This window comes from Macaca thibetana, chromosome 7 (assembly GCF_024542745.1).
Source record: "Macaca thibetana thibetana isolate TM-01 chromosome 7, ASM2454274v1, whole genome shotgun sequence".
NCBI classification, from domain to species: domain Eukaryota; kingdom Metazoa; phylum Chordata; class Mammalia; order Primates; family Cercopithecidae; genus Macaca; species Macaca thibetana.
The window spans coordinates 28,250,986-28,267,290 of NC_065584.1; the positions used below are offsets into that span (position 1 = coordinate 28,250,986).

The 16,305-nt window shown below is 39.0% G+C and overlaps 1 protein-coding gene across 10 annotated transcripts in view; it reads right to left on the bottom strand.

Moving 5' to 3' along the window:
- LOC126959504 (neurexin-3-beta) overlaps positions 1-16,305 on the bottom strand; it is a 578,654-nt gene that overhangs the window by 516,990 nt on the left and 45,359 nt on the right. The gene's annotated exons all lie outside the window — the stretch shown is intronic.

Genomic DNA, 16,305 nt, shown 5'->3' on the forward strand with positions numbered 1-16,305 from the left:
TGGGAGGCCAAGGCAGGAGGATGTCTTGAACCTAGGCGTTAGAGATCAGCCTGGGCAAGATAGCAAGACATTGTCTCCTCAAAAAAGGGAAAAAGGATTCTGTCCTCCAGACTGTGCAGGTAAACTAAATCAACCCAACTTCAGTGAATTTGAGGAAATATCTGAAATATTTTCCCGAGATTGATGGGACAAAAATTATTTCTCTCCAACTCAAATTGAAAGGGAAAGCAGTTGGCCCCAGAGTTGCTGGCCAACATTTGAGAAGTGCACAAGGATCTAGCCTTGGTAGGTCATCTTCTGGCAGATGCAGAAAAGGCACAGGAAATAAAGAGGAAAAAAATGCTGTAGGTGACACCTTTGTACCCTATATCAAGTCTCATGAACAGTGAGCCAGGCTGTTCTTTTCAGTTATGAAACCGCCTTTGCAAAATTATGACTGAGACAGTGAAGGAGATTAACTGAACTGACTCCATGTTGCTTCGAACCTCCAAGCTGTCCTTGTTCATTCCTGGGGGTAGACTGAACTAACTTTGGGAGAAACTTAGTTTATACTTTATAGCTTATAATTTAAGACAAAGATGATAAAAGCCCTTTCCCAAAGCAGACCTCCTTCTTACCTGGAGACTAGATCACCTCTGTAGGACAAACATTAGCCACAAGATGAGCAATTATGGTTTAGGAGTCATGCAGTTGGAGGCTACAAGATTCTGATGCTCCCTAAACTGCTCCTAAGATCAGTACTTGAGATATTTTGCAGACCTTGTACACAATGGATCAGCTGACACCACCCAAACTGGTAATCTGGTCCAACAAGTTCTGCCACCACACCCAGGAACAGAAGACATTAAGAAAATCTAACTTCAACCCCCTATGATTCCATTGCTAACCTGACCAATCCCCACTTCCCAAGCACCTACCTGCCAAATTATCTTGAAAAACTCTGATCCCCAAATGCTCAGGGAAACTGATTTGAGAAATAGTAAAACTCTGGTCTCCTGCATAGCCAGCTCTGCATGAATTTCCCTTTCTCCACTGCAATTTCCCTGTCTTGATAAATCGGTTCTGTCCAGGCAGCAGGCAAGGTGAACCCATTGGGCGGTTACAGTTATACGTCAGTGACTTGGTTTTATTGGTTGGAGCAATTTGAGTCAGATTTGCTGTTTCTAGCACTCCAAAGCATCCTAACTAATACAGTTACAGAAATCTAGGGGATAACACAGCTGAGTAGGACAGAATGCCAAAGGATTCCCCTGGGAAAATAAGTAGAAATTCTCCAATTCAGCAGTCCTTAACATTTTATATCCCAGGTGCCTTGAAAAATCTGATACAAACAATAAGTAGGTCCTCTTCTTGGGAAGCCAAAATAATAAAATAAAAGTAGTAGTACTTGGGCACACACATAAAAATTTTGCCATGATGTCAGTGTCTCTAAAGTCCTTAAATGTAATGGCACTTGTCATAAAGTAAAATAATGTATTTGGTTCAGAAGAATAGCCAGACTCTAATATCAGGAAAGCAAGTCTGGGGACAGCCCTATGTTGCTGGTTGTTGGCAGGACATCTATACTTTTCTGCATCTTCGATACTATTTCAACCCAGCATCAACAGTCTGGACTTTGCTCTCAAATTGCTTCATCTAATTTCTCTGCCCCATAGAATAAACAGGAGTCTCATTGACTAATTCCTTAAAAACTGTTACAAAGTGTGCTGGGGGATGATACTGCTCCCCACCCACAACCCTCACCAGTACCCCTACTCCCAACTCTGCCACAGATTTGGTTACTGGAACAGAGGCAAAAATTTCCACTTAGTTTAAGTGAAAGTATGCATTAGGTCTAGACAAAATTCTTTTGGTTCTAGTTTTTAAACCAGGGTTCCAAACAATGGGGAGCCTCGTATGTTGACATCAAATTTCCATTACCATTATATGTAAAAACCTCATATTTTAATTTTGATCTTAATTCTGCCTTGCAATTTGTCACGGCATTGCCCTTTTTGGTTTGTTTTCTTTTTAGCCTTTGGGGTTCTTACTTGGATCTGCCACATAGATTGAGGACTTCCTTTTTTTTGAGGCTAACTATAGAGCATATCTTTCACAATACAGAATGGATAACTGACCTCACATGTTTCTTTAAACCTACAACTATTAGAATGGTTTATAACCAATTATTAAACCCTCTGTTTTGGTGACCACTGACCTCATTCTCTGAATTTGGAGTTCAAATGGTTTTAGATCTTGGATCAGTTCAAGTTCCCTCTCTGAAAGGAATGTTTCTTAAAGCAGCACTCCTGAAACTTAAGCTGTCTATGAGTCTCCCCCACACCCCCTGGAGATCTTGTTAAACTGTTGATTCTCCTTCAGTGGGTCTGAATGGGGCCTGAGATTCTGCATTTCTAACAAGCTTGTAGGTGCTGCTGCTGCTACTGGATTTGTGGATCGCATTTTGAGTGGCAAGTGCTTATAGGATTTGCAGCATAAGGTCTTACAGTTCACCTCTCCCACACACCTACCCTCACTACCAGGGACCAGCAGGAGATACTCGTTAAGAACTTGGTGACTTGCTGTTACTGTTGAGGGAGATTACTCTAGGTAGCAACTAAGCAGTGAAGAGCTCCACTGCCCTACCTGTAAATGTGAAAAATGTAGTTACAGTGCAAGGTGTGCATCATAATGAGTGGTCCTAAGAGGCCTATTTGTATGGGAGTCAACAATTTCAGAAAAGAGCCCCTCCAAGCTGAGTAAGACTCAGGATCCAAAAACCCCTCAATCCTCTGTACAGAGACCTACGTTGAGACCCAGAAGATAATGCTCCCATTAACCGTCTTAATTTGCATTAGCACAATTCTCATTTTAATCGATTTTCTCTGCAGCCATTATACTTCATTTTTACGTAACATGACTTTGAAATTTCTGAGCTTTGAGAATATAAAATACTAAAAGAAACAGGCTTATTTCTCAATTGACAAGGGTATTGAGAGGACTAAGATATCTTCCAACTGCCAAAATACTAGAATCCTCTCTGATTACAGAAAAATAAAAATTATCACTAAGCGCTGTACTTTAAAAAATTAAACAACGCCAGGCCGGGCACAGTGGTTCACGCCTGTAATCCTAGCACTTTGGGAGGCCGAGGCGGGCAGATCACCTGAGGTCGAGAATTCGAGACCAGCCTGACAAACACGGAGAAACCCCTTCTCTACTAAAAATACAGAATCAGCTACTCGGGAGGCTGAGGCAGGAGAATCCCTTCAACCTGGGAGGCGGAGGTTGCAGTGAGCCAAGATGGCGCCATTGCACTCCAGCCTGGGCAACAAGAGCAAAACTCTGTCTCAAAACATACATACATACATAGACACATACGTACATAAATAAAAAGTCAAACATCCAATTTTATATAGCACCTTTCAATGTTCTCAAAACACTTTATTAACTGGCATAACCTTCATCTTCATGATGTATCAGTGAGGTTAGGGCCAACTAACCAATGTTGTCAAATATTACAAATCTAATTTTATCTTTGAAAGCCTATGTCATATTTTATTATTAGAGAAGAAAGAAGACACCCTAGGTTTTCCCTCACACTCCTCCTCCAACAAAATGTCTATCTGTATCTCTTTCTCTCTCTCTCTAACACACACGTACACACATACATACACACCCCCCCTTAAATTCAGAGGTCGAACCAGGGGGCTGTGACTTGGCAAACTCAAACCATTATATATCTCTACAGTTGTCACTCATACACAAAATAATATAGTGAGGACAATCTAATGCCATACTGTGAATATAGCTTCTCTCAAAACAGGACATATGAAAACACTTCAGAGAGAATTTCAAATACATTCTTCAAACAGCTGTTTCTAATGGTTTCACAGGACAGGTTTCACATAAAAAGAAATGAAGACATAATTTAACAACACTACTAATTGTATGCACTTTACCTATATTATCACATTTAATCTTCACAACTTTTCAACTATGATCATCCCAATTTCTCAGATGAAATTGGGAATTAAAAAGAAAAGAAAAATGACAACATCCTGAAAATCACAGGGCTAGAAAATGGCAGTAGTGAGACTTGAATCCAGGGCTGACTGTCTCAGATTCTCAACTCTCCAAAGTCCTTGGCTATAATCACTAGATCAGTGTTCCTCAAACTTTAATATGCAACAAGTCACTTCAGGGAGTTGATAAAAACGCAATTCTAATTCAGTAGATCTGGAGTGGGACATGATAATTTGCATTTCCAACAAGGTCTCAGGTGATGCTAATGCAGGTGGTCCAGGGAGCATGCTTTGAAGAGCAGGACACGAAAATATGCACTTTGAAGGTGTTTCCCAAAGTGTGGCTCCTTGGCTAGCAGCATCAGTAACAGCTAGAAGGTTGTTAGAAATGAAAATTCTAGGGCTCCACCTAACATGTTCTTTGGAGTAAGGTTTTAGGAATCTGTTTCTTAACAAGCCCTCCTGGGGATTCTGATGTACATTCAAGTTGAGAGTCAATGGTTAATGTCCAGCATTTCTACAGATATGAACAATCCAACTCTATACAGCTTAGAATGATTTTCTCTTGTTTTCCTAGGTCACACTTTACAATGTATTTAAGTGAAATGTTTAGGTGAAAATAACCACATCTTTGGCTAGAAAGTGACCTGGCCAGAGCAAAGCTGTTACTGTGAAGGTAATGTTGCTCCCTTGCACTGCAGCAACACTGCATCACAGGCTGTTGGTGTGTGATCTCAGAGTGGGGTCCCTGGGTGGGGAGGGAGAGACTGACACTCACCTTATTAATTTCTCCCCTGCGAAATGGGTAGGATTTATTTTTCCAAATGGGTTGCCTACAGAATGCCCAATTTTTCTTCTCTATTCTGTTGTGCTTTGCAAAACAAATACTTAGTCTCACATTTTCATTCTGAACAGCGACTCCAAAATAAGCATTTTCCCTTAATTTGAGAAGAAACATGTTGAATAATTAACAAATACACAAAAAGTAGTTATCTTAGATCTCCAGCTGGGATGAGTGGTAAAATTCAGAGGGAAGTTTTAGTGCTTGGAAGATTTAGATACTTAAAAATGAAATATTTTAATTTGATTCATCTAAATAACAAAACAATCTTCAACCACATTTCTAATAATATGTGATAAATTAATTCTGCACTCAGCTATGTGCTTTACCTGAATTATCTCATTTAATCCATACAGCAATTCTGCAAAGCAAGCACTACTTCATTCCCATTTTAAATGTTATCTAATGGGCTAATAGTGGATACATAAATTGTCCAAAGTCACATGGGTAGTAAAAGTTGGAGCTGAGATTTCAATCCAGAGCTATGGCATTCTAAAGACTGAGCTCTTGATACACATGATCCTATCTCTACTAAGTACACTGGAGGAATACAGTGGTAAAACCAAAGTTCAAAAATATAAATTATATATATTATATTATTCTTGAAACCCCTGAAAGCCACCATAACTACCCAAAGTAACCCTCTCCACGATGTAACCATCGTAGGTGGACCTAGGATTTCCCATTCCCATGATGGCTGCTGTTCTGCCCTAACACTTATTCTTCCTTCACACACACACACACACACACACACACACACACACACATGCACACACACCAGCTGCCTGGGCTCATGGGAGAACTTGGTAAATTCACCCTACTGATTCCTCACAGTCTCCCAACTCCCATATGTGAAGATCAGTTATAGAGTGATCTCACGGCCAATCATTGTTACAATCCTCACAGCTGGGTAAAAGGACTTCCTTGGAGAATCAAGGAAATAGTCTTCTGTACTCAAAAGAATGAAGTTACATTCCCCAACATAGACAGGACAGTGTCTTAGGAGTCCTGTAAATTAAAACAAAGCCACATGCTGTTTGGTGAAGCAATCAGAAGGGAGGAGAAGAGGAATTTGAGTGTCGGGGAGTTTGCAAAATTTATTTAAAGACAAAGAACAAACCAGTAATATGGTATGAAAAACCTGACCTCAAAAGCCCACATTTCTCTAAAACAGTGTTACAGGAGATCCATTCTTCAGGACTGTGCTTTGTCCTCTAGTGATTCTTGGGCATCCTAAGATGCAGAGTTAATGCTTTTATCATGTGGGGAATTAGCAGCACAGAAATGTCAATATTGCACCAGATTCCAAAGAGACTGGCTACATAAAACTTTAAGGAAAAAACAAAATCATTTCCTCTTTTATATGTCCAGACACAAACATCATTCCATTATAACAGATGAAATTTCTGGAAATAAGACATATTCTTTCCTCTTTACCATCACAATGGAACACCAACTGAAACAGATTCTATTGCACAGAACAAAGCAATAGATCGCCATCCTTTTCCTGAAGTCATCATTAGAGACATGAGCTCCTGCATGGGTGAGGGATTTCCATTTGGAGCTGGTTAGCTGTGAGTCTACATTCACTTCAAGCATCTGATTGGTTCAAACAACTTTAATGATTCTAACAAAGATGAAGATATTAAACATTGAGCTCATTATTAGTCAGAAGTCTGCCATGTTCCCTGCTGTATAATTAAGTCCTTTCATTCAACACATTTAAAATAGCATCAATAAGAAATATTTAATTATCTCCCTACAGAAGAAGGTCCCGACTCAGATTCAGTAGCCAGTTTCACAATGAAGTTCAATTTAAATTGTTCTTAAAATAATGTTTCTGCTAACCATAGGGAACAGTTAAGTCCAGGAAATTTAAATCTAGGGAACAGAAATATATGACAGAATTGCAAGCAAAACATCTTTAGTCTGTCATTTTTCAAGAAATGGGTGAAGCGTTTTTAATGGCAGCATATTTTCCCAAGGAGTTTAAAGTATGTGGCCAAGGTCGCAAGAAAGAAACATAACTATAGTGATGAGAGAAAGTGTGATGTGGACATTTATACTCAGGGTGTATTTTCCTATCAATAGTAAAATATGTAAGATGGTGGGTTCTACACAAGCCTGACCTAGGAGTTGTTCATAATCCACCTACCACAAGGTGAGAATGTGTGGATGGAAACCACAAAGATGCCAAATGAGATAGTACTTCAATTATGCATTAGGGGTTGAAAGAGTCATAGCAAATCAGGTGATTAAATTAGGGAGCCTTGCTTCCAGTGTATGCAGTACCTGCTTTTTATAACATAATACATGTTTATTACTGTGGCTTTTGGGAAAGCATTACTGAAACATCCAAAAAGAAAGGACAGCCAGCCCAAATTAACTTCAGATATTGACAGGCCATGCCATTTGTTTGCCATTCTGACCGCAAGGACATTTGGTGATCACTTCCTCAAAAGAGCAAAGTCATTTACAACTCTTCCTCCTCCTTGTCATCACCATCACTGACACCAAACCTGTAAAGAGCTCCAACTGTGGACACCGAAGTATGCTTGATATTACAGAGGACAATTGTTTTGGGCCATTCAGTGCCTGGTTTTCTTTTAGGAAATTACATCTCCTTCCCATTGTTCACAGATGTGTAGGACTGTGAAAAGATGGTTTTTTTTCCTACTTCTCTAAGGGGTAAGCACATGACCCAACATCTTGGAGGCTTCAGCAGATTGTTGTAAGAATGGGGGAAGTAATTGGAGTTTATGCATTCTAGCAGCTGCAGCCTAAAATAGCTATTAATTAGTCCTTGCTACCTAGACCTCCCAAGATTCTCTGATTGTTTCTGGAAACCTCTTCCTTTAGTCTTTGCTTTGATTCTGTAAGATACCCCAAAGACTTTTAACACATTCCTGACCTACTTGAGGTAGTCTAAGCCTATAGTATCTGTTGCTTGCAACCAAAATGTTTGAACTGATGCAGATATGGAGCATATAAGTAGGCACATATTATGATCTTTGCCCTAAAAAAGCAAATGACCCACTTGAGTAGAAATAATGCATGCACAAAAGGGATAAATGGCATTGTAACGTAGTTAATGCTAAGTGACAGATAAATAGGACCAGAGTTTAGGGATGAAAGTCGGGATTGCAGGCAGAATAGAAGGGGGTTCTAGCCATGGTAGGACTGAACTTAACTAAATGCAGAAGTGCAGCTGGGGTTATATAAAAGAAACTTTAAAATAATAAAAGTGGAGCCAAAAAGTGATATGTATATTTGTGCAATATATGTACATAAATACATACAATGATATATACACTACATACATATATTGCACATATATTGCACATCTATATACATGATATATATGTAGTGTATATATTGCACATATGTACATGATATATATGTAGCATATATATCACTGTATGTATATTTTTACATATATTGCAGATATATGCATATCAATTTTTGGTATATGTAGTATATATATCATTGTATGTATGTATGTACATATATTGCACATATATACATATCACTTTTTGGTGTATATATATAGTATATATCATTGTATAAGCCCTGAACACTCTATTCCCATTAATTACAATTCCTTTAAGCTTCAGATATGGAAAAATATATATGTATATTCTGTATAATTCTAGGACAGCTTTCTCACTTTCTCTTAATAAAAAGAGTAAAAGGAGTACAGAATATAGCAAAAACTTTCTCTGTTAATAGAGGGGTGCGAACACACAGAAATATAATTAGGAAGAAAAAAGTAGAACAAGTATAAATTCAGGATTTTCTGTTGTACCCACTCTGAAGAAGAAAAAAAATAAAATAGTATCAGGATTGTCATACTATTTTCCTCCAAAAATTACCTCCTATAATGGGAGAGGAAAAAAAGCAAAGTAAAATAGTCTCCCAGTGCAAGCATAGCTACTTGCACACACACACACACACACAAAATACACACATCTCACTGTGCCAAGAAATCTCTTTTCTTTACAATAAAAACTCTTTTTACTGTAATGTAAGAGCACATCCCTGTAGCTGCCTGCAATCAACATTTTGAAGAAGAAACAGCAGAGTTATTTACAGCAGTTAGGAGAGCAGCGCCTCTGTGGCACTGCTGAGCTTTTTGCCTCCTACCTAGTGAAGGACAGGAAAGGGAGTCACTGGGGCAACGTTGAGGCTGGGTAACCTCCACACCCAATCACTGTCTGCCAGGCAAGGCTGGGAATATTTATTTGACTCTAGGGTCTCACAATCTTATCTCCAGTCTAATGTTTAATAAACAGATGCAAAATAAGACCAATCCTCCTTCAATATTTTATATCAGCTTATAAAAAATTAAGAATATTATTGTATGGGTCAATTTTAAAATAAGTAGTGATTCATTATCAGGTCCAAGTCACAGCTCACAATGCTACTGATTTATGAAGCAAACACTTAGGAAAGCCGAGGACATCATAGTAATGTAACACGTTTGCCTCCACCACACTAACATATCTTTTGCCTAGAATCCTGCGGCAGCCTCCTAGGTAGCTCCAGTCTTCTACTTTGCCTCTTTATGGTATAATTGGCACCCAGCTGCCAAGATGGTTTTAAAATATAAATAAAATTATATGAAATTCAAAGCCCATTTGTTCACCTACAAGGCCATACACAATATCTCTTTCACCTCACTTTACCCCCTGTCCTGCGGGCTCACTGTCTTCTAGCCATCAGCCTCCCACTGTTCCTCCAATAAGCCAAGTGCATTCCTGTTTCAGGGTGATTATACCTGCTATTTCCTCAGCATGGAATGCTTTTCTTGGATATCCTTACATTTTGTTGCTTTGCCTCACTCAGGCACTTGCTTCAATGTCACTGCCACAAAGAAGGCTTCTCCACCCAAAATAGCATGCCCTAGCATACTTTCCATTCCCTTATTCTACTTTATTTTTTTCATAGCACTACGGAAGAGTATGTATTTATTTCCACATTGGTTTAATATCAGTATACCTGACTAGAATGCCATTCCATAAAAGCAAGAAGTTCATATTGTTTTTAGCCACATCCCCTGGGCCTCACACAGTGCCCATGACATAGTAGGCATTCAATAAGTACTTGTAAATGAACGAATGATTGCACTACTTTACAACAGCATGCTGCTTTCAATTTCATAGTGGGGACCTAGAACTATCCTGGAAGTGCAGCTTCTCAGGGCTCAAGATGGGCACACAGCAGTATTCATATTTGGCTTTAAAAAGAGAGAGAGAGAGATGGCAAAATGAAGAGATTGATTCAAATTCTCACAGTTCTTAAATTTTCTCATCATCATTTGAACTCCAACGCAAGGATCTTTCACCGCACAAGGATATCTGAAGATGCCTAAAAGCCTCAGAATATCAAGTCCAAATAAGATTAGAACTGCTCTCTAAGAGCCATCATGGATGTTTCTCTACCAATTTCAACATCTACACTGGACAGAGGACAAGCAAAAGTTGAACAAAATCAGAGGTTTTTTTTTTTTTTTTTTTTTTTTTTAAGAAGGAAATGAATGAGCATGACTCTCCATCTCCTTCTTGCTCCCATTCTTAACTCTTATTAGGCCATAAACTATTGCCTAAGGACTCATTATCCCAGCCTTTGGCGGCCCATCTCCAACAGTGGGAAGAAGGACTCCACCCACTACATCATCTTAATCAGCAACTTAGAAAACAGTGCCACATAAAACAGCAGCAGACCTGAAAAAGTGCAGTAATTGCAATAACACTGCTAACTAACCATTCAGCTCCACTTCTGCATAATTAAGAAGGTGGTTTATGACAGGCATTTGTGGCATTTAAAACATTAAAAGGAAAAGTAGCAGAACGAGCCACACCGGGAGCCCTGCAGTCACTGAAAGGAGAGGAGGTGGAGAGGAATAAGGCTGAACCGAAAGAAAACACAGACTCTTTTCTTTTTAGAGTCTCTTTTTCTCCCCAGTTTTTTTTTTTCTTTTCCCTTCTGCAAAATGAGTAGTTGAGGGGATAATTTAGCAACCAGGCTTTTGCAAAGGTAGCTGCTGTGTGCTTAAATTACCAAAGAAATGCTTTCAATTGCTCCCCTTTAGAATGAAAGTGCTGCATGATATTTTCCTGGGATTGGAGCTTTGCACACAGCAGGAGGTTGCAGGCGAGTGCTGGGAAAGTAGGATGGAGATGAGAGAAAGATGGTTGGTAAGGATAAAACTTACCAACCTTAGTTTATCTACTTTGGGATACAATGTTAGAGAATAGAGAAAAGGGTGGCCATTACAATGTATCAGAAAGGCACCCCACTTAGTATTTCCTAAGACAGTCTCTGATAAAACGAATCATTTTTCTAGTCAACAAATCTGTAGTCCATGTAGTGGAACCCTACTATGTTCCAGACACTAGAATGAATGCTGTGAATATGCAACTAAGCACAAAAGCAACTGTATTCTCACAAAGACCTCAGAGTCTATTGAGGGATGCAGTCTAGAAAACAAGAACCCAGTGTGGATTAGTAATGACTCGGAGTACCCAGTGCTGAGAAAACCTAGAAGAAATGTTTGAGTCCATTTAGAGAAAGTTTCCCAGAGCATAGTATGCATTCAAGTAATGTTTCTGAATGACAGAATCAATAAAATGATAGATTAGTCAACTCATTTGTAAGGAAGATGCCATTTAAGTCTGGTCTTAAAGGGTGAGTAGAAGTTCACCAGACATTCTCAGCAGAGGAAACAGCATATACAAAGGTTCATAAGCTCGACAGCACAGGACATATTGCGGGCTGGAACTACCGGTGCATACTGGTGAGTTGTAGGAGATGAGACTGGGAAATTAAAGGCCATGCCAATTTTTCAGCAGAAACTTGATATGATGAAGGCTACACAAAAAGCTAAAATCAAAGGCAGGCAAACCAGTTAGAAGCCTTTCATTACAGAAGAGGCAAAAGCAATAAGCACTATGAGGTTGGTGCGAAAATCATTGTGGTTTTTGCCATTACGAGTAATGGCATTTTAATTTGCACCAACTTAATAGAATTAAGGTCTCCTTCAGGAATGCAATTCAGAGGTCTGATGATTTTTGTATCTTTAACACATGCTCACCCATGTGGAGTTAACAAAGTTGAAGGCAACCATGCTGACAGCTAACAAAACAAAAACTGTGCCAAATTGCTAACACTATAAGATACACACATGCTTTTCCATCTAATCAGCACATTTCCACATTTGGGAAGGTAATAAAGTACAAGTATCTGCCTGAATGAAATGAGTCTAAATGTCTCAACAATGACACCTAAACAACTAAAGTGTGTAGGACTTTCACACACACACACATACACACAGCAAAAGCCTTAATTAAAACTTTAAAAAGCAAACTTTTTTTTTAACACTTTTAGCAGAGGGGTGCATGTTTGATATGCCTTGATAGAGAATCAGGATGAGAGATAAAGACCAATGATTTAATAGTGTGAAATTTCTTACAAAATACACTTACATGGGAGTTTTAGCATTTACTTCCTAATCTTAACAGTGGTGGGTAATTAAAGGTGACTGTCCCAAAAACTGCCTTGGATTTTTCCAGATTCAGGGTTGCCCATAATGAAAATTTCAATATGATTTCGAAGTTGAAATCTAAGAGCATAAATTAAAGAGTAATAGTGACCGTAGAAAGTTTGAGGCAAATCTTTTAAATGTGATTGTTCCATTGTGCTACAGGTTTTCTCTGTCTAATAGCAGTCAGGGCCTCTGAACTCCAGCAGTTTTTCTCTGGGTTTATAGGTGAATTACAGTCAAGCAGTGGAACTGAATTGCAGAACATCTGACCAAATAGTCCTGTGTGTCTAGACAACTCTGTGGAGAGGTTAGGAATATAAGCAACTTTTATACCTTGTGCATAAGCATGGGACCAAAGTTCAGTGTCTTTTCAATGCACATTTGTAGAGAAGAATGATGAATAGAAAAAAAAAAAATCTCATTTACATTTCTCCACATAGACAAAATATTTACCAATATACAGCTTAATATACAGCATACTAAGTTACTGGAAAATATATATTATAAGGCTTTCATTATCACAAAGGATATTGCCCTTAAGATCCTTAGACTGCATCTGTAAAAGGAAGCAGGCAATCAGCCAGCTAGGGTAAAATTGAAGGTATGTTTTTGGGAAAGGACCAGGACACCATACTCGTTTAGCCAAAAGAAAAGTTTCATGTTCTAAGTGAAACGTTACTGAGCCGACTAATGGCTTTGGCATTTGACTCAAAGATGAAGATGAAGGGGATCTACATGATTTATTTCACACATTTATTTCACTCTAACATGTGACACTGTGACTAGACATGGACCTCTCAATCTTTCCAGGCAAGGTTAAACAGGAAAGTGAAATATCTACTTAGTTTGAAAAGCAGAAAGGACTACACTAAGGTACGTAAGTGATTAGGGTATTAGAGCCTCTTTCTTTTTCTTTCTCTTTCTTTCTCTTCTCTATGCTTTCTTCACTGGGAGATGGTACCTGCTGTCGCTGGTCTCATTCACCTTTCTGTGAAGACGGGTTACCTACATTTACTTCTATCCCTTACTCCATTCCTCTATGCCAGTGACACATCTTGAATGCCCTGAAAGTATCATGTATATTAGGCAACCCAACATCAACTCAAATAGCCCAAAATTCTGCAGCCGCCTAAAATCAGCAGCCCACCAGCCATTTCTGTTCATGGTTATTTTAGCAAACAAGATACACACAATACAGGCTCAGGGAATGAATGGCCACCCATTTTGCAGCCTTCCAGGCACAAGACCTTAAAGTTTCCCATCTTTTCTTCTCTCAGCCCCCAACATCAAATCACTCTCCACATCCTGCTGATACTTCATTTAAAATTCCTCTGGAAACAAATGTTTCCACCATTGCAAATCCCTTGTTAATACTCCAACTTTTTTTTTTAAATTTATTTATTATTATTATACTTTAAGTTGTAGGGTACATGTGCATAATGTGCAGGTTTGTTACATATGTATACTTGTGCCATGTTGGTGTGCTGCACCCATCAACTCGTCATTTACATCAGGTATAACTCCCAATGCAATCCCTCCCCCCTACTCCCTCCCCCCTCCCCATGATAGGCCCCGGTGTGTGATGTTCCCCTTCCTGAGTCCAAGTGATCTCATTGTTCAGTTCCCACCTATGAGTGAGAACATGCGGTGTTTGGTTTTCTGTTCTTGTGATAGTTTGCTAAGAATGATGGTTTCCAGCTGCATCCATGTCCCTACAAAGGACACAAACTCATCCTTTTTGATGGCTGCATAGTATTCCATGGTGTATATGTGCCACATTTTCTTAATCCAATCTGTCACTGATAGACATTTGGGTTGATTCCAAGTCTTTGCTATTGTGAATAGTGCTGCAATAAACATACGTGTGCATGTGTCTTTATAGCAGCATAATTTATAATCCTTTGGGTATATACCCAGTAATGGGATGGCATCTACAGCCATCTGATCTTTGACAAACCTGAGAGAAACAAGAAATGGGGAAAGGATTCCCTATTTAATAAATGGTGCTGGGAAAATTGGCTAGCCATAAGTAGAAAGCTGAAACTGGATCCTTTCCTTACTCCTTATACGAAAATTAATTCAAGATGGATTAGAGACTTAAATGTTAGACCTAATACCATAAAAATCCTAGAGGAAAACCTAGGTAGTACCATTCAGGACATAGGCATGGGCAAAGACTTCATGTCTAAAACACCAAAAGCAACGGCAGCAAAAGCCAAAATTGACAAATGGGATCTCATTAAACTAAAGAGCTTCTGCACAGCAAAAGAAACTACCATCAGAGTGAACAGGCAACCTACAGAATGGGAGAAAATTTTTGCAATCTACTCATCTGACAAAGGGCTAATATCCAGAACCTACAAAGAACTCAAACAAATTTACAAGAAAAAAACAAACAACCCCATCAAAAAGTGGGCAAAGGATATGAACAGACATTTCTCAAAAGAAGACATTCATACAGCCAACAGACACATGAAAAAATGCTCATCATCACTGGCCATCAGAGAAATGCAAATCAAAACCACAATGAAATACTCCAACTTTTTATCATCTCAAACTTTGACTCTCACAATAGCTCCCTCGTTCAGCTATCTATTAACAGATCTACCCCTTCCTATCTCTGTGACAGAACATTTCCATATTAATTCACTAAAAATCTCCTTTGATGGGTCAGTCACGGTGACTCACACCTGTAATCCCAGCACTTTGGGAGGCTGAGGCGGGTGGATCATGAGGTCAAGAGATTGAGATCGTCCTGGTGAACATGGTGAAACCCTATCTCTACTAAAAATACAAAAATTAGCTGGAAATGCTGGTGTGCACCTGTAGAGCCAGCTACTCGGGAAGCTGAGGCAGGAGAATCACTTGAACCCGGGATTTGGAGGTTGCAATGAGCCAAGATTGTGCCACTGCACTCCAGCTTGGTGACAGAGCAAGACCCCATCTCAAAAAAAAAAACAAAACAAAAACAAACAAAAAAAAAAACTCTTTTGATCATGTTAATTCAGTAGCTAAAGCCATCCGTCACTTTATCAACTAGAGGACAATATTCAAACAGTCTAATCCATGCTTTCATAATTGAGTTTCTTCTGAAATTCCCTGACTTACCTCACACTAGCTAAGCAGTTCTCAAACAGGGCTCATATATTCTCATCTCCATGTTTTTGCCTAACTAGGGATCAACAATGGCCCGCAGACCAGATTCTGGCTGTACCTGTTGTTGTAAAAAAAGTTTTACTGGAACACAGTCACGTCCATTTGTTTATGTATCATTTACAGCTGCCCTTCATGGCACAACAGCTAAATACTTGAGACAGAGAGACCATATGGCTTGCAAAGCCCAGGTGAAGCTTCATGGGTATGCAGCCAGTAGAGTCACACAGGACCCTGTACCACTGATCTTGGTTTAATATTCTCCTGTCTCCGTCTTGAAACACTTAATAATTTTATCTTTGAATTTGTGTTTTTGAATGAAGTCTAATGAAACAATTAAGCATGTGCAATAGCAAAAGATAGATGCATAAACATATGGATATACTATACACATGCCCATTGTTTCTTGCCACTTCACCCCCTATAGCTCTCCCAATACACCAGAAGTAGAAGATTCTGGTAGACTTAGGAGGCACACTCAATGAGACTCAAAGCAATTGCAAAGTCTCTCACATCTACTCTGAGTAAGCTGGGATGCTGGCAGTCCTTAAAGAACATGTTTTACATTGGAACCAAAACTTGCTTTGACCACAGAAAGAAAATGAAGGCATTCTAAGAAACATAAATGACTAAGGAACCTAATTATAGCCTTTCTTACTCATGTTACTTCCATGAATTGGCCAACCACCTCAGCTGAAATTATGTCGAAGAAGGAAAAGAAAAGAAAAAGCAACTCATAGTTTCTTTTCTTTTCAGTCTTTTCT